Source organism: Chiloscyllium plagiosum, unplaced genomic scaffold, assembly GCF_037043375.1.
Source record: "Chiloscyllium plagiosum isolate Xiang-an unplaced genomic scaffold, Cpla_swu_hap1 HiC_scaffold_19, whole genome shotgun sequence".
In the NCBI taxonomy this organism is placed as follows: domain Eukaryota; kingdom Metazoa; phylum Chordata; class Chondrichthyes; order Orectolobiformes; family Hemiscylliidae; genus Chiloscyllium; species Chiloscyllium plagiosum.
This window is the reverse complement of record NW_028270157.1, coordinates 59,168,463-59,189,977: the sequence shown is the minus strand read 5'-3', so window position 1 is coordinate 59,189,977 and position 21,515 is coordinate 59,168,463. Positions and strand designations below refer to the sequence as shown.

Sequence of the window (21,515 nt, the reverse complement as noted above, 5' to 3'; positions counted from 1 at the left end):
TGAGAGAGAAAGAGCGACGTGTGTAGTTTTGTGCACATTGTAGATTACTGTTGATCGAGTCTTTGAGGAATGTCGGCCGACTTGGTGTACGCAGCAATTTATTTTCTGGCGCTGTCTCTCTCCCTCCCCCTCTACATTTCTCGAATTTGTTTACTAGGTTCCTGCCTCTTCCTCTTCCTCTCCTTTTGTGATGTGGAATAAAAACAGAAAGTACTAACACCATGAATATCATTGATGTCGGCCTCTTCTTGTCGGGGGTGGATTCAACAAGTGGGCGGTGTGCACAGTTCTGTATACAACCGAATTGAGTGAGTTGTTTGGACTCTGGTTAATGACCCATTTATCTCTCGCCTTCTGCTGCCTCCTGTGTAGCAGTACCTTCTATTTTGAGCCCTCAAATGGAAGTCAGTACAGTGCTTATCACCATATTTTTTTCTCCATCACTATGATTTTAATTGTTAATTGTCTTCATGAAAAAAAGTACTCTTTTGTCTATGCGATAGTGTGGTCACTGACTTTGGACACAGTTGGCATGACAGTGTGTTTTGATGCAGTGGTTGAAAAGTGCTGCTCTGTTTAACACATCATGCTGTCAGAAGTATAATTTACTGCAGCCAGTAACTGGTTGTTTCACATATGGTAAAACTGAAAGAATTAATGGAAAGGTTACTCTGACACATTGGCTCTTCTTAATGGAAACAGAAATGTTTGCCAAGCTTAGTTGGAAATGGTCTTTGGGTTAATTTTTTAAAAACATCGACTGTCCAGTGAGAAACCAAGGCAACTGTAAACCAGGAATTAATTCTGAGCAGTCCTATTCCTTCACTATGATAATCTCATATTGGCTGAAAATAAGGATTGCAGCATTTCCCAGTGTGCAGTTGTACATGCAATATGTAGAAAAATTATTGATAATATGATGAGAATATCACTTTGTTAGGACAATAGATGTGGCAATAATATATTTCTTTAAAATAATGCCAAGGTAAAATATGGGATAAGATTTCTTGACCATCCAGAAGGTAGAGATCACAATCTTTTTTTAAAATTCATTCAGGGAAATTAGGCTTTGCTGACACCAGCATTTATCGTCCATCCCTAATTGCCCTTAAGGAGGTGGTAGTGAGCTGCCTTCTTGAAACCCTACAGTCTGTTTGGTGTAGGTAGATCTACAGTATCTGTGGGAGGGAGTTCCAGGATTTTTGGACCAAGAACAATGAAAGAACAGTGATGTATTTCCAAGTCCGGATGGTGGGTAACTTAGAGGGAAACTTGAAGTTGGTGTTCTCAAGCATTTGCTACTCTTTTCCTTCTCCAGGACTGTAATGAGGTCAGAAACATTTAGTCTTCTGACAACCCAAAATTAATATCTGTAAGCAGGTTATTTGTGTACAAGCGCAGTATGATAATTTCAATTATCTTGCTGATGATTAAGATTTAGAATGATGGAGTGTCAATTGGTCAAATTCAATTTGTCCTCCTTTGTAGATACATGTATTTTTAATTGATCAATTCACAGGCATAATTCTTTAGCAGATGAGACGAATGCCTTCTGGCTCAGAGGTAGGGATACTACCTCTGTGCAGCAAGTGTTTGTTGTCCTAATTTTGAGACATTCCTTTCTGGGCAATTTTCCACAATATTAGGGAGATTCTAGTATTGTAGACATTGGCACAACTTGGCTAAGGACATGACTAGTCCTGGAGCTGAAGTCTTCAGTACAGCAGTCCAAATGTGTTTACATATGACCTTTGCTATATACAGTGCCTTCACCTGTTTTTTGGTGTTAAGTGGACGAGTAGAATTGGCTGAAGAACAGTACCTTTAATGCTGGGGACCTCAGAGACCTTGAGCAGGATCATCCATTCAACATTTCTGATTGACCTTGATTATAAATGTTTTAACTTTGTCCTTGCATTGATATGTTCCTCCCTCATTAAGGAATAGGATATTTAGTGATATAAAGTCATGTCAGAAAACCAAAGTAGAGGACAAGAGACTTTAAGTATACAAAGAAAGTTTTATTTTACTTTTGTGAAGTCTTCAACAATAGTTTAAAAAAAAAAGAACTGAAGGAATGGAAACGTGCCCTTGGAAAAAGTAAGATTTTAGTACCAGATATTTTTGGGCAGTAATATTCATAAATCATGAAAAATGCACGAGCACACCATTGAAGAAATCCTAATCTTTTCTATTGTATAGTGGGTGAGTAATTTGTAAAGGAGCAGAGCAAATCTGACAGCAACTTCATGATATTCCCATTGAGTACAGATTTCATAGATTGCTGCCCAATTTACTAATTAACATTGAACATTGATAGCCTCACTATAATTCTTTCGGTAGAAATAGGGCCATCAATATCTATTCTAACTCATTTTTTCCTTCAATTTTCAAAAAAGAATTCTAATCTGTTTTTTCCACATTCTGCAGAACTGTTCAGTGTTGAACTGTCTTTTAACATCTTCTCCATAAGATTTCTTTGGGCTTTTGAAAAGTTTGACATCATTTCTGAGATCCAATAAATCTCATGATCCTTTTGTTGTTTTGAACCTTGGTAGCATTGTTCACTAGGAATGTTCATTCTTCCCTAGTTTTTTAGTTTAAAATAATCTGGTTACCAAACAATAACTTTTTCACAAATGAGTGCTCTGTAACATAAACATATTGGCAAAAATTCTTTTCAAAGAACAGGTCATTCCTGTTGCAATTCACATCAGTATTCAATTCAAACTATGTCACTGAGCCAATTCTATCGTTTTTTTCTTTACCAGCTTTACTGTGACACTCTAAGGTCTCTCTTGAAATTTCATTTTAGCAATTAAACTGATAACCCCGCTCCATGCTTTGCAATTAATTTCAATCTTTACTTAGACCCCACCACGTGACACTGTATACATGTCAATTATTGTTAAAGCTGGAGTTAAGTTTGATTTATTTATATTGGTCTAACAATCAACTAAATGTTATGAACATGTGAAACTATTTTCTTATCGTTATTCTTGAGTTATAAACATGGACTGAAAAGGAACTTCAAACATGAAAAATGTACGGTGGTGATAACAAGTGAATAATTGTTTTAAAAGAACCATTTGTAAAGTTGACTATTTTCCTCCATAAGGGCAGTGGTCAGACTCCAAATGTTATTCGATATCGAGAAGTTACACCACTGTTGCCAGTTGTTACAAAAAGATAGTCAGCCCCTAAAGGATATTCCACAGATGGTTGTAAATGATCGTTTAGATTACACAAAAATAGCTTATCGAGCAAATGGGCAAACTGAAATTGTGAATTATGTTATTGTGAAATTATAGAATATAAAATTCTAGTACACTTCATTTACTAGAATCATAATTGCACCATATTACAAACTAGTAGCTCCTGCTAATGCAGGCCAAAAAATGGGTAGTTGGAAAAAGTAACTAATTCTAAACCAACACCTTTTAGAGGGCAAGTAAGGATGGACTATAATTGATGGCCTTGATATCAATGTCTACATCTGATGAAAGAATGCAAGCAGGGCTTTAATCTAATTAGAGGGCGTTATGTCATGGGAGGAAGCAAATGTATGCTTGAAAATAGAAAAGATACAGCTGCATTGCAGAGCAACTGTTTTGACAATGATACCCAGAAGTGGACAGGAAGGGCCAGAGTATATAATAAAAAACGCTAGCAAATGGGAACAAAGGGTGAACAAAAGATAAAATTAATGGCTCTTTCCTTGAATGTGTGGAGTATTCAGAACAAATAAATTTAAAAAGATGAATACAGTTGCAAGGAAACCAAAGCTGGAAATTGAACATTTAGGGGTACATGACTTTTCAAAAGGTTGGACAAGAAAGGGAAGGTAGTGTGGTGGCTTTGTTAGTACATGATGGAGTTAGAACGCTACCAAGTAATGACCATGGATCAAATGATGTAGAATCCGTATGCATAGAGTTGAGTAATGAGGGGAAGCAGACACTGATGGATGTACTCTATAGGTTCCTAACAGCTGTTCTGTGGGACAGAGAATAAATCGGAAGATAACAAGGGGATTTTAAAAAAGGCATTGATCATAGGTGACTTTAAACTTCATATAGATTGGGTAAATCTGATTGGCAGAGGTAACCATAAGGAAGAGTGCATGGCATTCATTCAGGCTAATTTCCTATAACAATATGCTGCAGATCCAACCAGTGATCTGGGTATTTTGGATCTAATATGTAATAAGATGTAATAAATGATACCATAGTAAAAGTGACCATAACATGGTAGAATTTAAGCATTCACTGTGACAGTGAGAAACTTAGATCAGAAACTACTGCACTAAGCTCAAGTAATAGTAATTACGTGGGAATGAGTGGAGAATTGTCTGGAATGGATTGGCAATAGGAATTTAGCATAAAAGACAGGTGATGAACAATGTCTGACATTTAACAAAATAGTTTATAACTCACAACAAAGATGTATCCCAGTAACAGAGAAGGATTCTAGGACAGGGATAAACCAAACTATGTTTAAACAAGGACAAAGCAAAAAACAAAATGTGGCAAAGATTAGGAAGTCACAGGATTAGGAAAGTTTTAAAAGGCAATAAAGGATAACCAAAGAAAGGGAGAAAGTGAAGTATGAGGGTAAACTAGCAAGTAACATAATAATGGATAGCAAGCCCTTTAAATGTGTAAAAAAGGAAGAGCAAGGCCAAAATGAATATTGGACCCTTGGAGAACAAATCAAGGGAAATATTAATGGGGAACCAGGAATTCCACAGGAGTTCAACAAATGCTTTGTATTAGTCTTCACGGTTTAGGATACGAATAATATTTCAAAAATACTGATTAAGTATTTAGGTATTTGATAAGATAATGCACATAAAGATACTTAATAAGATTAGAGCCTATGCTATTGGAATGGTACATTAGCATGGATAGTGGATTGGCTAACTAATATTAGTCAGAGAGTTAGGATGGAGGCCTGTTTTCATTATTGCAACCTGCAACTCATGAAGTGCCCTAGCAATCTGTGTTGGGGCCACTTTATTTACAATATATATTAAGACTTGGATGAGGAAAGTAAAGTCCTATTGCCACGTTTACAGATAATGCAAATTTAGGTGGGAAGGAAGTTAGTGAGAATGATAAAAGGAGTCCTGCAGAGGAGTATAGACAGGTTAAGTGAGTCAGTAAAACCTTGTGAGATGGAATATAAGGTGTGAAAATGTGAGGTTATGCACTTGGCAGGGAGAATAGAAGAGCAGAATATTATTTAAATTGGGGAAAACTGCATATAACTGAACACAAGGGGTTTGAAAATCCTAGTGCATGAATCACATAAAAACACACTTCCAAGTTCCAAAAGTAGGAAAGGCAAATGGAATGTTGGCCTTTATTTCAATGGGAATGGAGTTTGAAAATAGGAAGGTCTTGCTAAATCCATGCAAGGCATAAGACAGACTCCAGCTGGAATATTTTGAAAAATGTTGGTCATGTTAAGGAAGGAAAGAATTACTGGCATAGGAGGCAATCCAGAGAAGGCCTGAGTATGGAGGGCTTTTCCTGTAAGCTAAGGTTGAGTAAGTTTGGCTTGTACTAATTGGACTTTGGGAAAATGATCAGCAACCTTATTGAAATACATAAAATTCTTAGTGTTCTTGACAATGTAGATTTTTAGATTTTAGATTAGATTACATTACAGTGTGGAAACAGGCCCTTCGGCCCAACAAGTCCACACTGACCCGCCGAAGCGTAACCCACCCATACCCCTACATTTACCCCTTACCTAACACTACGGGCAATTTAGCATGGCCAATTCACCTGACCTGCACATCTTTGGACTGTGGGAGGAAACCGGAGCACCCGGAGGAAACCCCACAGACACTGGGAGAACGTGCAAACTCCACACAGTCAGTCGCCTGAGGCAGGAATTGAACCCGGGTCTCTGGCGCTGTGAGGCAGCAGTGCTAACCACTGTGCCACCGTGGAGCCCACGATGAGGAAAGGTTGTTTCCTCTTTTAGAAGTGTCCAGGACCAGAGGGCATGTTTCATTCCCTTGATTTTCATAAGTTGTCCCATTTTCTTGGAAGCAAGATGAGTTGCTCAGGATGCACTAAGGGCTCATTGATCCCTGGGGATGGAGTCAGCTTCATGTCTTAAATGCAGATGGTTTGGGCACGGAATCCATAACTGAGCCATTGTCATGTCTTGGGACACGAACAGATGATTTCTGTTTTTATTTCCCTACTTGTTCTGCTTCATTGAACTCCATTTTGAACATTTGTGTGTATATCCTATGCAGCCATTTCATTCATCCATTTACTTACTTTGCTCTTTTGTTTATTTGACACCTTTTCATTACCACAATGGGACAATCTTTGTACATCATCCATCAGCTCACATCCCTTTCAAGCTTTTCTCCTACTAGCTATAACACATTGTCTTCCTGTAATAGGAGTCAGCAGTCATTATTGTTTACTACTTTGTGATGTTCATCTCTCCCTCCTCTTTGTTTCATCAGACTTTCTAAAGGGTTTAATTTCCTTCAGCTTCTGATAAAGGTGATACATGCTGTGTTAATATATTGTTCTCCTTTTCAGAGGTTGGTAGTTGCTGTATACTTTCAAGGTTTACTGATTTATTTTTAATTTGGCAACTTGTTCTTCTTTCTGGTTTTGTCTTGACACCCACATGCTCTTTCAGAGAAAAAATGTTAGCAATTGCAGTATCTTAGAGGTTCCTCCTTGCAAAATTATTTGGTAACCCTTTTTCAGTATTCTAATAACACCTAATGGAGGCATATTGAAATGTATACTGACCTGCCTTGAACATTGTAATGACACATGACCCTCTTCTCTCGACTGCCAGAACAGTCCCTCCAAGTGCTGCAGAATCCAATGCCATTATACCTACTTTTTTTTTCTTTCCTACATCACCAGGTTCATTCCTCAAAATCCTTGGAAAAATCAAGGATTCAGTAATTAAGATTATAGTTTTCCAATTTTTCACAATACTGTATTTGCACATAATGAGGTTGTCAGAATATTAAGCACCTTGTGGTATACTCGAGACTGTTGACTGATGAACTTGTGTTATTTTGAAGAGCATTGAGCCCCAAGTTCCTACAGTGGCACCGCTTCTACTGCAGTATTCAGTTGCTGCTGCTTTTGCTTAAGGCCACTGTGTTGTATTTTCTCTCCTCCTATACACCAGGAGTGCTCATGCTTGATCAGTAGTGGGGGACAAGACTGACACGTGTAGATTAGATTAGAATAGATTACATTACAGTGTGGAAACAGGCCCTTTGGCCCAACAAGTCCACACCGACCCGCCGAAGCGAAACCCACCCATACCCCTACATTTACCCCTTACCTAACACTACGGGCAATTTAGCATGGCCAATTCACCTGACCCTGCACATCTTTTGGACTATGGGAGGAAACCGGAGCACCCGGAGGAAACCCACGCAGACACGGGGAGAACGTGCAAACTCCACACAGTCAGTCGCCTGAGGCGGGAATTGAACCCGGGTCTCAGGCGCTGTGAGGCAGCAGTGCTAACCACTGTGCCACCGTGCTGCCCACAAGGGTGATTTGGTGACAGACTTTCTTATGTTACTGCCTCATCAGAGCATTTAATAATGCAACTAACAAAAATAGTTTTGCTTCGGAATATTTCTTGAATTCCTAGATGGCTCAGAAATTTGTTGGCTGTCTCGAGCAATGTAGTTCAGTTTGCTTTTAAAGATTTCACTACATGCAAATTGAAAACCACCAAGTAATTTAGTACCAATATCGCCAAGGTATCAGAAATAACTTTAAAGAAATGAAATAAATTGCAAGCATTTATATAGGATCCTTTAAAGCCTAAAGGTCCCAAAGCACTTTACAACCAATTAAGTACTTTGAAAGTATTGTGGAGGGTGAAAGCACAACGTATAGTTTGTATGCAACAAGATCCTAGAAACAGTAATGAAATAAATGACTGGAATTCTATCTTTGGTTATGTTAGTTGCTGAATAGATATTAGCCAAGGTTCTACTGGAACCTTTCTGACTTGTTGAGTAATACCATGGGATTTTTTTTATATCCAGCTGAAGAGGCATACAGACCTTTCTTGACGTATGGTATATCGGGATGAGATTTTGAAACTGTGTAATAGACTAACAGGACTGATTGCTTCTTCCCATTATCGCAGCCTTTATTATTTTCTTTCTTTTATCCCATTGGTCTGCTATAGCATTGTTTAGGCGCAGCACTTTTAAAAAAATTATCTGTCTTGCTTTCTTTAACTTTGCATTTTGGGACTCTCATAAGTAAGTAAAATTTGACTTTTAGCTGCATGGTGTTTTAGGAACATGAATAGGCCAGTCATCCCTTTGAGCCTGCCCCGCCATTTACTATTGTCATGGCAGATTAAACATTTAAAGCCGTTTACTCACGTATTGTCTTTTCCCCAGGATAGGGGTCTCCAAACTGGAGGGCATAGGTTTAAGGGGAGAGGGAAAGATTTAAAAGGGACCTAAGGGACAACATTTTCACAGAGGAGATGGTGCGTGCATGGAATGAATTGCCAGAGGACGTGATGGAGGCTGGTGCATTTAAGAATAGGAAGAGATTAGAGAGATATGGGCCAAATGCTGGCAAATAGGATATCGGGTCCGCAGGGATGAGTTGAACTGAGGGGTCTGTTTCCGTGCTGTACATCTTTATGAACTGTGACTGTATCTCCAAAACCTGTACATACTGGTGGTCATAAATTTTTCAATCTCCATTCTAAACATAATCAAAGTTGTGGTTTCCACAGCCCTGTCTGGTAGATAATTCTAAAGGTTCACAACATTCTGAGGAAAAGAGTATCTTCTCATCCTAGACCTAAATGGTATCTCCCCATTTTTAAAAATTCTGACCTTTGGTTCTCAAGTCCCCAATATCTTACCTGCATCTCGCCTGTTTGTCCTTTTAAGTATTTTGTAACTTTCAAATGAAACCACCTTCTTTTCTTCAAAATGCAAGGCAATACAGACCCAGTCTGCCTATTCTCTTTTAGTAGGACAGGTAGCCATCCTGGGAAAATGTCTGGTGAGCCTTCATTGCACTTGCTCTAGAGTAATAACGTCAATGTTGAGAGGAGGAGATCAAAACTGTACTTCAGATGTGTTCCAACCAAGTTCCTTTACAATTAAAACAAAACGAATACTTGCGTTCGAGTCCTGTTATGATAATAGCTAACATTCTATTAACCTTTGTGATAGCTTGCTACACTTGCATGTTAGTCTGCAGTGACTTATTGACAAGGATACCTTGGTCCCTTTTAAGTATATCTGCACTTTGCAACCTCTTCCCGTTTCAGAAAAACTCTGTGCATCTGTTTTTCCTACTAAAGTGGGTGACCTCACATTTTTAGACATTATCTTCCTTCTGCCAAGTTCTTGCCCATTCACTAAACCTGTCCAAATCTTCCTGAAATCACTTAACAGCTGCTTCACAACACATTCCCACTTAGCTTTGTCTCATTCACACATTTGGAAATATAACATTTGCTCCTCCAAATCGTTAATATATATTGTAAACAGCTGGGGCTGAAATACTGCACTTGTCATAGTCTAGAAGAAAGTGAGGACTACAGATGCTGTAGATCAGAGCTGAAAATGTGTTGCTGGAAAAGTGCAGCAAGTCAGGCAGCATCCAAGGAGCAGGAGAATCGACGTTTCGGGCATGAGCCCTTCTTCAGGAATGAGGAGAGTATGCCAAGCTGGCTAAGATAAAAGGTAGGGAGGAGGGACTTGGGGGAGGGGCATTGGAAATGCAATAGGTGGAAGGAGGTTAAGGTGAGGGTGATAGGCCGGAATAGGGATGGGGGCGGAGAGGTCAGGAAGAAGATTGCAGGTTAGCAAGGTGGTGCTGAGTTTGAGGGTTGGGATTGAGACAAGGTGGGAGGACGGGAAATGAAGAAACTGGAGAAATCTGAGTTCATCCCTTATGGTTGCAGGGTTCCTCGGCGGAAGATGAGGCGCTCTTCCTCCAACCGTCGTGTTGCTATGGTCTGGCGATGGAGGTCCTGCATGTTGTTGGTGGAGTTGGAGGGGGAGTTCAAGTGTTGAGCCACGGGGTGGTTGGGTTGATTGGTCCGGGTGTCCGAGAGGTGTTCTCTGAAACGTTCCGCAAGAAGGCGGCCTGTCTCCCCAATATAGAGGAGGCCACATCGGGTGCAGCAAATGATGTGTGTGGATGTGCAGGTGAATTTGTGGCAGATATGGAAGGATCTCTTGGGGTCTTGGAGGGAAGTAAGGGGGGAGGTGTGGGCGCACGTTTTGCATTTCTTGCGGTTGCAGGGGAAGGTGCCGGGAGTGGAGGTTGGGTTGCTGGGTGGTGTGGACCTGACCAGGGAGTCACGGAGAGAGTGGTCTTTTCGGAACGCTGATAGGGGAGGGAAATACATCCCTGGTGGTGGGGTCCTTTTGGAGGTGGCGGAAATGACGACGGATGATATGATGTATATGAAGGTTGGTGAGGTGGTAGGTGAGGACCAATGGAGTTCTGTCCTGGTGGCGATTGGGGGGCAGGGCTCAAGGGCAGAGGAGCAGGAATGGAGGAGACGTGGTGGAGAGCATCGTCGATTACGTCTGGGGGGGACATTGCGGTCTTTGAAGAAGGAGGCCATCTAGGTTGTTCGGTATTGGAACTGGTCCTCCTGGGAGCAGATGTGGCGGAGACGAAGGAATTGGGAATATGGGATGGCATTTTTACAGAGGGCAGGGTGGGAGGAGGTGTTCTCCACTTCCCACTCCTCCGCCCTTGAGCCCCGCCCCTCCAATCGCCACCAGGACAGAACCCCATTGGTCCTCACCTACCATTGCCGAAAAAATTGTGCTTTAGAAACCGCACTTAAATTGTTGATGTAATCGCATTGCACCCAACAGACATTTTAAGAGTTTGTGCTTTAGAAACAGTGTCCCCAATACATCAATCGCATTACAGCGAATTTCTTTAACGAAACGCGTGCTATAGCAGAACAGCCTGTACTGAAAACAACAAATACGGGGAGATCACAGTGACTCATATAGCATTTATGGAGAGAGGGCAAGCTTACGTTTTGAGTCTAGATGATTCTTATCGAAGCAGAAGTGAAGTGTTGAGGGGGACAACATTTATGCAATAATTTGGAAGGGGGAGGTGGGAAGTTGTGGATGTAGGGTGCTGATGGAGAAAAGATGTCGATAGTTCAGATTAAGTGATCGGAATGCGAGAATGGCAGAACAATGGTATGTCTCCTGTCAGACTTGAAAGGACAGTAAGTGGAATGGGGGGAGGGGGTACATGATAACAAGCTAAAAGAAAGGGAAGAAATGGGAGTTGGTTCACAATTTAAAGGTGTTGAACTCCATATTAAATTCAAAAGGCTGTAAAGTGCCTAGTCTGAAGATGAGATGTTATTCTTCAGTTTGCGCTATGGAGGAAGCTGAGGACAGACAAGTGGGCATGCAAGCTTAACACTGCGTTAAAATGACTGGCTGTGGGAAGTTCAGGGTCCTACTTGCGTACAGACTGGAGGTGTTCCACAAAACAGTCACCTAGTCTGTGTTTGGTTTCTCAAATGTAGAGTTGACCATCTTGGGTGCAGCAAATACAGTACACTACATTGGAGGTGGGACATGTGAAATGCTGTTACATCTGGAAAGACTGTTTAGGCCCTTGAATGGTGAGCAGGGAGGTGGTGAAGAGGCAGGTGTTGTACTTTTTGCAGTTACATGGGAGGGTAATATTGATGGTTGTGGAATGTGCTAGGGTGTCTCTGAGGAAATGATCCCTGCGAAATGCAGCCGGGTATTGAGGGGAAGATGTGTTTAGTGGTAGCGTTCTGCTGGAGTTGTCTAAGATAGCGGAGAATGATACTTTGAATGCGAAGACTGGTGGGATGAAAAGTAAGGACAAGAGGAACCCACTCACATTATTGTGAGTGATGGGAAGGAGCAAGGATGGAAGCATGGGTGATTATTTGGATGAAGTTGAGGGCCCTGTCAACCACAGTGTGTGGGAAACCATAGTAGTGGAACAAGCAAGCCATGTCAACAGCTCTGTTTTGAAATAAGACATCATCTGAACAAATGTGACATAGGCAAAGAAACTGGGGGAATGGGATGGAGTCCTTGTAGAACATGGGGTGTGACGAGCTATAGCGAAGGTAGCTTTGGGAATGAGTGACTTTGTAGTGGATGGCAGTGGACAGTTTATTCCCCGAAATGGAGACAGAGAGATCAAGGGAAGTGTCAAAAATAGATGATGTGAAAGTTATAGAGGGGTGGAAATTGGAGGGAAAGTCAATGAAATTTTCAATATCCTGGCGGGAGCATGAAGCACCACTGAAGCAGTTATCGATGTACCGAAAAAAGAGCTGGGTGGGGTGGGGGGACGGTTGCATATATAAGACTGGAACAAGGATCATTCCACATAAAGAGGTAGGCATTAAGAGTGATCGGGTTCCCTTTGTCCACCAACCCCCCCCTCCCCCCCTCCCCCCAAACACACACCTTCCCATGCAACCGCAGAAGCTGCAACACCTGACCCTTTACCATCTCCCTGCTCACCATCCAAGGGTCTAACCAGTCTTTCCAGGTGAAGCAGCATTTCATTTGTACCTTCTCCAAACTTGTGTATTGTTTTCACTGCACCTAATGTGGCCTACTCTACATTTGAGAAACCAAACACAGACTGGATGACTGTTTTGTGAAACACCTTCAGTCTGTGCGCAAGTAGGGACCCTGACTTTGCAGTGGCCAGTCATTTCAACACAGTATCCTGCTCGCCTGCCCACTGTCTGTCCTCTGCATGCTGCAGTGTTACAGTGAATCACAGTGCAAACTGGAGAAACAACATCTCATCTTCTGTCTAGGCACCTTTGGACTTAATTTAAAAGGTATTGAACTCAATATTGTGAACCAACTCCTATTTCTTCCCTTTTTAGTTTGTTATGATGTTCTCCGCTCCTCCCATTCCACTTATTGTCTTTGTTGGCAGATGTGAAACCATTGTTCTGCCATTCCCACATTCCGATCATTTAATATGAACTATCAGCATCTTTTCTCCACCAGCACCCACTACCTCCCCCCCCCCCCCCCCCCCCCCCAAAACAACTATAGCATAACCACTGTCCCATTCACACTTCACTTTCACTCTGATGAAGAGTCTTCCAGACTGGAAACGTTAGCTTGCTCTCTCGCTCTCTTTGGACGCTGTCTGACTCTGACTCTCTGTGATCTTCAGCATTTGTTTTCACTACAGATTCCAGCATCTGCAGTAGTTTGCTCCTGTATATCTAATATGGAGTGCAGCCAATCAACATGTCCTGGATTCCCTCAATTACTTGCCCTTTATACTATAACTAACTGGATGATTGTGAAAAGTCATGGCATTGTTCACCTTCACAAATATAGATTTGTGACTGCATAACCAGATTTTAGTCTTTTACCTTCTGTTAAACTATTGAATCTCCGCCCAGTGTAATCAGGGTCAAAATAAAATGGAAAAAGGCAAAGTAATTTTAGGAAAGTTTTAAGCAAGAACACTTAAAGTGGGGTGTGTTACACTGCTTGTAAAGAAGAAAGAATTTTGATTTGTTTTCACATTGGCAGAATGCCCCAAAGTAATTCTCTAAGGAGTGCTGCTGTGTAGCCACTGTTGTAGATCTTCTCTAATCAATCTGTTCAAAAATGTTATTGCATACCACTGGAGGTGGTAAGACTTGAACGTCTTGGTCCAGAAGCGGGGACATTACCACTGAATCAAAAGATCTCTTTTTGCCATTGTTGTAACCTGGATAGTAGTGGCAGCTAATTGGGGCACAACAGGTGGAAAGATAAAATGAACAGCAGGTGATTTTTTTTTTATTTTGCTGCTGTTTGAAGCATATGTGGATCTAAGTGATCCTTATTCCTTTTCATATTTCTTATGCTCTTATAGGTAGATTTTTGATCAGTAAGAGAATCAAGGTTTACAGGGAAATGGCAGGAAGGTGGATATGTGGAATATTGGATCAGCTATGACCCTGTGGAATGGCAGACCAGGCCCAAGGAGCCAAATGGCCTACTCCTGTTTCTATTTCTTTATCCAAATTGCATGCTGAAATCTCTGAACTATTCTCAACCATTGGCTTTCTGACTTCAATAGTCAGGCAACCGTTAGGCAAGGCTGACAAAGGTTGGCTATACTATGTATTTAGGGAGATTGACTGCCAGACTCTAATATGCCAGATATAATATTTGTGTTCTGCTGACCATATGTGCAAAATGATTTATTTTGCCAACACAAGCTTTGTTTTTAAAGATATAACAGATGCTCCCTTGTTTAGCAATTTTTCTCCCTTCTTATTTCTGAAGATTTGGCTTGATATATTCTGCAGGTACCAACAGTCGTGTACTTCAAAAAATTATTTTTGTTGTTCCCTTGGGACAATGTATATACCCACATGTGGCTGCAAATAATGAAATAATATCTGATGTTGGAAGTATGTCATCTATTGTTCTTGGCACCATGTCATCTGTCACAACATTGTGCGTAAAATCTTTGGTATCCTAAGATATTGTAGGCTTGTGAAATTACAGAAAACTTGATGGCATGGAATTAGGTATCAAGCTTTTCAGTGCATTATGGTGGGTGTCCCTCAGAATCATCATATTGGGAGCAATCATTCTTAACTCCATCCTTGTTGACAGAGACCAAGGAGTTTCCAAACTAGGAACATTTTCAAAAATCCATTTTGTGACAGACTGGTGTCCTTGGTTGAAAATAATCAGTACCAATGTACTCTTGCCTTAATTTGATGTGTACATTTATATATGTGTACACATACGCTTTCACACACAATGCGGTTGGGAGGTTTGTAATTGTTAGAATTAAAAGCACAAAAGTAAGAATAACTTGCATTTATATAGCACTTTATACAGCCATCAAACATCTCAAAACACATTTTAACTAGTGGAATACAGGCTATTTTTCTTTATTGTAACAAAGGCTAGTAGGTATAGAGAATGCTGGATGACTAAAGAAATTGAGGGTTGGTTAAGGAAAAGAAGGAAGCATATGTCAAGTATAGACAAGATAGATCGAGTGAATCCTTATAGTATAAAGGCAGTAGGGGTACATTTAAGAGGGAAATCGGGAGGGCAGAAGGGGGACATGAGATAGCTTTGGCAAATAGAGTTAAAGAGAATCCAGAGGCTTTTTACAAATACAGTAAGGACAAAAGGATAACTAGGGAGAGAATAGGGCCCCTCAAAAATCAGCAAGGTGGCCATTGTGTGGAGCAAGAGATGGAAGAGGTACTAAACAAGTATTTTGAATCAGTATTTACTGTGGGAAAGGACATGGAAGATATGGAATGTAGGGAAATAGATGGTGACATCTTAAAAATGTCCATATTACAGGGTAGGAAGAACTGGATGTCTTGAAACACATGAAGGTGGATAAATCCCCAGGACCTGATCAGGTATACCCTAGAACTCTGTGGGGAGCTAGGGAAGTGATTACTGGGCCCCTTGCTGAGATATTTGTGTCATCGATAGTCACAGGTGAAGTGCCGGAAGACTGGAGGCTGGCTAATGTGGTGCCACTATTTAAGAAAGGTCGTAAGGACAAGCCAGAGAGCTATAGACCAGTGAGCTGATGTTGGTGGTGGGCACGTTGTTGGAGGGAATCCTGAGGAACAGGGCATACATGTATTTGGAAAGGCAAGGACTGATTAGGGATAGTCAACATGGCATAGTGCATGGGAAATCATATCTCACAAACTTGATTGAGTTTTTGAAGAAGTAACAAAGAGGATTAATGAGGGCAGAGTGGTAGACGTGATCTATATGGAATCAACATTAGAGTAGTACTGGAAAAGCACAGCAGGTCTGGCAGGATTCAAGAAGTGGGAAAATTGACATTTCACGCAAAAGCCCTTCATCAGGAATATGGACTTCAGTAAGGCAATCAACAAGGTTCCCCATGGGAGACTGGTTAGCAAGGTTAGATCTCATGGAATACAGGGAGAACTAGCTATTTGGATACAGAACAGGCTCAAAGGTAGAAGACAGAGGGTGGTGGTGGAGGGTTGTTTTTCAGACTGGAGGCCTGTGACCAATGGAGTGCCACAAGGATCGGTGCTGGGTCCACTACTTTTCATCATTTATATAAATTATTTGGATGTGAGCATAAGAGGTATAGTTAGTAAGTTTGCAGATGATACCAAAATTGGAGATGTAGTGGATAGTGAAGGTTACCTTGGATTACAATGGGATTTTGATCAGATGAACCAATGGACTGAGGAATGGCAGATGGAGTTTAATTTAGATGAATGCGAGGTGCTGCATTTTGGGAAAGCAAATCTTAGCAGGACTTATGGTAAGGTCCTAGGGAGTGCTGCTCAACAAAGAGACCTTGGAGTGCAGATTCATAGCTCCTTGAAAGTGGAGTTGCAGGTAGATAGGATAGTGAAGAAGGTGTTTGGTATGCTTTCCTTTATTGGTGAGAGTATTAAGTAAAGGAATTGGGATGTCACGTTATGGCTGTACAGAAGATTGGTTCGGTTACCTTTGGAATATTGCTTGCAGTTCTGGTCTCCTTCCTATCGGAAGGATGTTGTGAAACGTGAAAGAGTTCAGAAAAGATTTTCAAGGATGTTGGAGGATTTGAGCTATAGGGAGAGGTTGAATAGGCTTGGGCTGTTTTCTCTGGAGCGCTGGTGGCTGGGGGGTGACCTTAGAGAGGTTTTTAAAACCATGAGGGACATGGATAGGGTAGATAGATGAGGTCTTTTCCCTGATCAATGAGCCAATCCTGTGAGGAGCTCCTGCCCAAAATGTCGATTTTCCTGCACCTCGGATGCTGCCTGACCTGCTGTCCTTTTCCAGCACCACTCTAATCTTGCCAGAGGAATGGTGGAGGCTAGTACAATTGCAACATTTAAAAGGCATCTGGATGGATATATGAATAGGAAGGGTTTGGAGAGATATGGGCTAGGTGCTGGAAGGTGGGACTAGATTGGGTTGGGATATCTGGTCAACATGGACGAGTTGGATTGAAGGATCTACTTCTGTGCTGTACGTCTCTATAAACTCTAATACAGGAACTTGGGAAACACAGCAAACTATTTGCACACAACAGATTTCTACAAACAGTGATAATGACAATAATATGTTCTAGTCATTTTGAATTAAAAATGTTTTTTATTCTTTCATGGGATGTGGACATTGCTGGCAAGCATGGCACTTGTAGCCCATTTCTAATTGCCTTTGAGAAGGTGGGGTGCTGAGCTACTGTGGTACATGTGGTCAAGTACACCCGTAATGTTGTTTATTGAGGGATGGACAACACTGCAATAGTAATATCATTCCACGTCAGGATGATGAGTGGCTTGGAGGGGAAACATGCAGATAGTGGCATTCCCATATATCATGTTTCACCAGTAAAGTGATAGAAGGGTCATTAATAGTACGATCAGTCAACACTTATTACTGCTTAATGATGTTCAGTTTGAATTGCACTAAGGCTGCTCAGCTTCTGACCTCATTACAGCCTTTGTTCAACCATGGACAAAAGAGCTGAACTCGAGGGGAAAGGTGAGAGTGACAGCCCTGGTTATCAAGGCTGTGTTTTCCCAAGTGTGGCTTCAAGGAGCCCTGAGAAAATTTGAGTCAGTGGAAATGAGGAAAATTCTTCACTCTTTGGAGTGATACTTAACATGAAGGAGGATGATTGTGGTTATTGAAGGTCAATCTTCTCAACTCCAGCACCTCTCTGCAAATGTCCCTTAGGGTATAGTGTTAGGCTCAAGCATCATCAAATTCTTCATCAATGATCTTCCTTCTGTCATAAGGTCAGAAGTGGACATATTCAATGATGACAACACAACTTTAAGCACTGTTTATGACTCCAGAGATACTGAAGCAGGGATATTGAGCCATCACCCTATGGCACTCAATGGCATTCTCATCATTAGATATCCCACTGTTAGCACCCTCGAGCTACCTTTGACCAGAAACTGAATTGGTCTATGGAGGGTGTGCTCAGTGTGAAAATGGGTCTTCATTTTCACAAGGACTGTGCAGTGGTCATTCCCAATTTTATTTTCATGAAGAGATGCATCTGCAACAGGTAGATTGGTGAGGGTGACAAGTCCCCCACGAACTATTGCAGCTATGTCCTTTAGGACTCAACCAGTTTGGGGTCAGTAGTTTTGTGATTCTTAGTGATGAACGTTGAAGTCGTAACCCAGAGTACACTCTGTGTTCTTGCCTCTTTCTGCTTCATCTAAATGATATTTGCTTTCTTTGTCAATACCTGAGTGAGGACAATAGGTAGTAATTAGTAGGAGAGTTACTTGTCCATGTTTGACATAATTTCATAATACTACTTAGAGTATGGAATCAGTGGTGAGACTCCAGATAATCCGTCCTGATTGAATACTGCTGTGTCTGCTGGGCCTGTCCTGCTTTTCGGACAGGGAAATAACAGGTAAGGTGATGCTGGTTTCTGTGACATTGGCTACATGATAAACTTTGGCTCAGTTATTAGGGATAATCTTGCAGCAGTTCTTTTCGATGGTGCCATATGACTTTTTATACTATCTGAATAGCTAGATGGGTCTCAGTTTAATTTCACATCTGAAAGATGGCACCTGAATTAGTGCACTAGTTTGTAACTGCTGCACTGGAGTGTCAGCCTTGACTTTTGTGCTCCTTCTTGAAGTGAGGCTAAAACCTGGAGCCTCATGACTCAGAATTGAGAGTACCATCAACAGAACCCTAGCTGACAATGAATTTCAGCTTAATGGATTTTTCTTGGTGAGATAACTGTCATACTCAACTGGTTCCCAGCTGAGATCAGTTCAGTAAACACAGACTGAGATCTGAAATCCAAGCCTATGGTGAATATGGCTTCCTACCACATTACAGTGATTTTGCCCAGTAGATTATCAACAAAGGAGACATTGTATTAATTTTAATTTGAGAGTAAGGAAAACAGCCAAAGTGGCTGGGTTTCATTTTCGTACTGGTGGTATTAGTCAAATAATGTGACATGAACAGCCTCATCCAGTCCTGTTATTGGACAAATGCCAGAAAACAGGGTTTTGATTCAAAATTTTGTAAAATTTATAGTCTTTTCAATTCTGTTGTAGAATGATCACCAGATATTCCCCTCATCCTAGCCAATTTGCTTGATGGAAAAAGTAGAAATTTTTTTCTTGGAGTTAGCACTGACATGATGGGCCCAACAAATGCTCTGTGTGCCGTATGATCCTGTGAAAAAGAACTTGCTTGAAGAGCTAATGTTATTTATTACTTGGAGCATATGGAACAGAGATTTCTTCACAAGTTACCATTGTCTCTCTAGCATGATGTATTAATCTTCTTTTCATCCATACTTGCTGCTTTTTGTCAAGGAGTTGTAAGTTAACACTCAAACTCAGCGGGACAACCTACTGGAATGTATCACAATTTGGCATTTCACATGGTTGTTGTTCTCTAGTGTTTTTCTGCTCAGTTCTTTATATAGGATAATTACCTATAGCTCATGTAGAGTGACCATACATATTTTTCTCCATTAGAGGAAGTTGAATGCTTATATAACTTGAAGGGCAAGGCAAGGAGGCAGCTCACCATGAGCATTCCAGCCTGTATGGGGATTGAACTTGCACGATTGGCATCATCTGCAACATTTCCCTAGCCATCCAGAAAACTAAGATGACCGACTCCCATGTTAATAAAGTGAAAGAATAGTGCGCCCTTTGTCTTTCTGGTTTACCTTTAAGTATTCACACTGGAAAAAGAAAAATTGTCGAGGAGAATACTGAGAAACAGGCTACTAGACTAGATGGGATTGAGGTTCGCAAGGAAGTAGATGTTCAAAATTCTGGAATGTGTGAAAATAGATAAGTCCCCAGGACAGGATGGGATCTATCCTAGGATTCTCTGGGAAGCCAGGGAGGAAATTGCTGAGCCTTTGGCTTTGATCTTTATGTCGTCATTGTCTACAGGAATAGTTCCAGAAGACTGGAGATAGCAAATGTTGTTCCCTTGTTCAAGAAGGGGAGTAGAGACAACCCTGAAAATGTGTTGCTGGAAAAGCACAGCAGGTCAGGCAGCATCCAAGGAACAGGAGAATCGACATTTCGGGCATGAGCCCTTCTTCAGGAATGAGGAAAATGTGTCCAGCAGGCTAAGATAAAAGGTAGGGAGGAGGGACTTGGGGAAGGGGCGTTGGAAATGTGATATGTGGAAGGAGGTCAAGGTGAGGGTGATAGGCCGGAGTGGGTGTGGGTGTGGGGGTGGAGAGGTCAGGAAGAAGATTGCAGGTTAGGAAGGTGGTGCTAAGTTTGAGGGATTTGACTGAGACAAGGTGGGGGGAGGGGAAATGAGGAAACTGGAGAAATCTGAGTTCATCCCTTGTGGTTGGAGGGTTCCTAGGCGGAAGATGAGGCGCTCTTCCTCCAGCCGGCGTGTTGCTCTGGTCAGGTGATGGAGGATCCCTTGGGGCCTTGGAGGGAAGTAAGGGGGGAGGTGTGGGCGCAAGTTTTGCATTTCTTGCGGTTGCAGGGGAAGGTGCCGGGAGTGGAGGTTGGGTTGGTGGGGCGTGTGGACCTGACGAGGGAGTCACGGAGAGAGTGGTTTTTTCGGAATGCTGATAGGAGAGGGGAGGGGAATATATACCTCCAAACGGACCCCACCACCATGGGTCGTCATTTCCGCCACCTCCAAACGGACCCCACCATCAAGGGTCGTCACTCCGGCCTATCACCCTCACCTTGACCTCCTTCCACCTATCACATTTCCAATGCCCCTCCCCAAAGTCCCTCCTCCCTACCTTTTATCTTAGCCTGCTGGACACACTTCCCTCATTCCTGAAGAAGGGCTCATGCCCGAAACGTCAATTCTCCTGTTCCTTGGATGCTGCCTGACCTGCTGTGCTTTTCCAGCAACACATTTTCAGCTCTGATCTCCAGTCCTCACTTTCTTCGAGTAGAGACAACCCTGGTAATTATAGACCACTGAGCCTTAGTTTGATTGTGGGTAAAGTGTTGCAAAAGGTTATAAGAGAGAGGATTTATAATCATCTTGATAGGAATACATTGATTTGGGATCGTCAACATAGCTTCGTGAAGGATAGGTCGTGCCTCACAAACCTTATTGAGTTCTTCGAGAAGGTGACCAAACAGGTGGATGAAGGTAAAGCAGTTGATGTTGTGTATATATATTTTAGTAAGGTGTTTGATAAGGTTCCCCATGGCAGGCTATTGCACAAAATATGGAGGCATAGGATTGAAGGTGACTTAGCGGTTTGGATCAGAAATTGGCTAGCTGAAAGAACACAGAGGGTGGTGATTGATGGGAAATGTTCATCCTGGAGTTCAGTTCCTGGTGGTGTACTGCAAGGATCTGTTTTGGGTCCACTGCTGTTTGTCATTTTTTATAAACGACCTGGAAGAGGGCATAGAAGGATGGGATCGTAAATTTGCAGACAACGCTAAGGTTGGCACAGTTGTGGATAGTGCTTAAGGATGTT

General features: G+C 41.7%; 1 protein-coding gene across 11 annotated transcripts in view; it reads left to right on the top strand.

Moving 5' to 3' along the window:
* LOC122559522 (ataxin-7-like protein 1) overlaps positions 1-21,515 on the top strand; it is a 247,895-nt gene that overhangs the window by 108,375 nt on the left and 118,005 nt on the right. The window contains exon 2 of one of the 11 annotated variants that reach the window (XM_043709119.2): positions 158-308. The exons of the other annotated variants lie outside the window; for them this stretch is intronic. The gene's annotated coding sequence lies outside the window, so the exon portion shown is untranslated. The remainder of the gene's footprint in view (positions 1-157; positions 309-21,515) is intronic. 11 annotated transcript variants of the gene reach the window in all.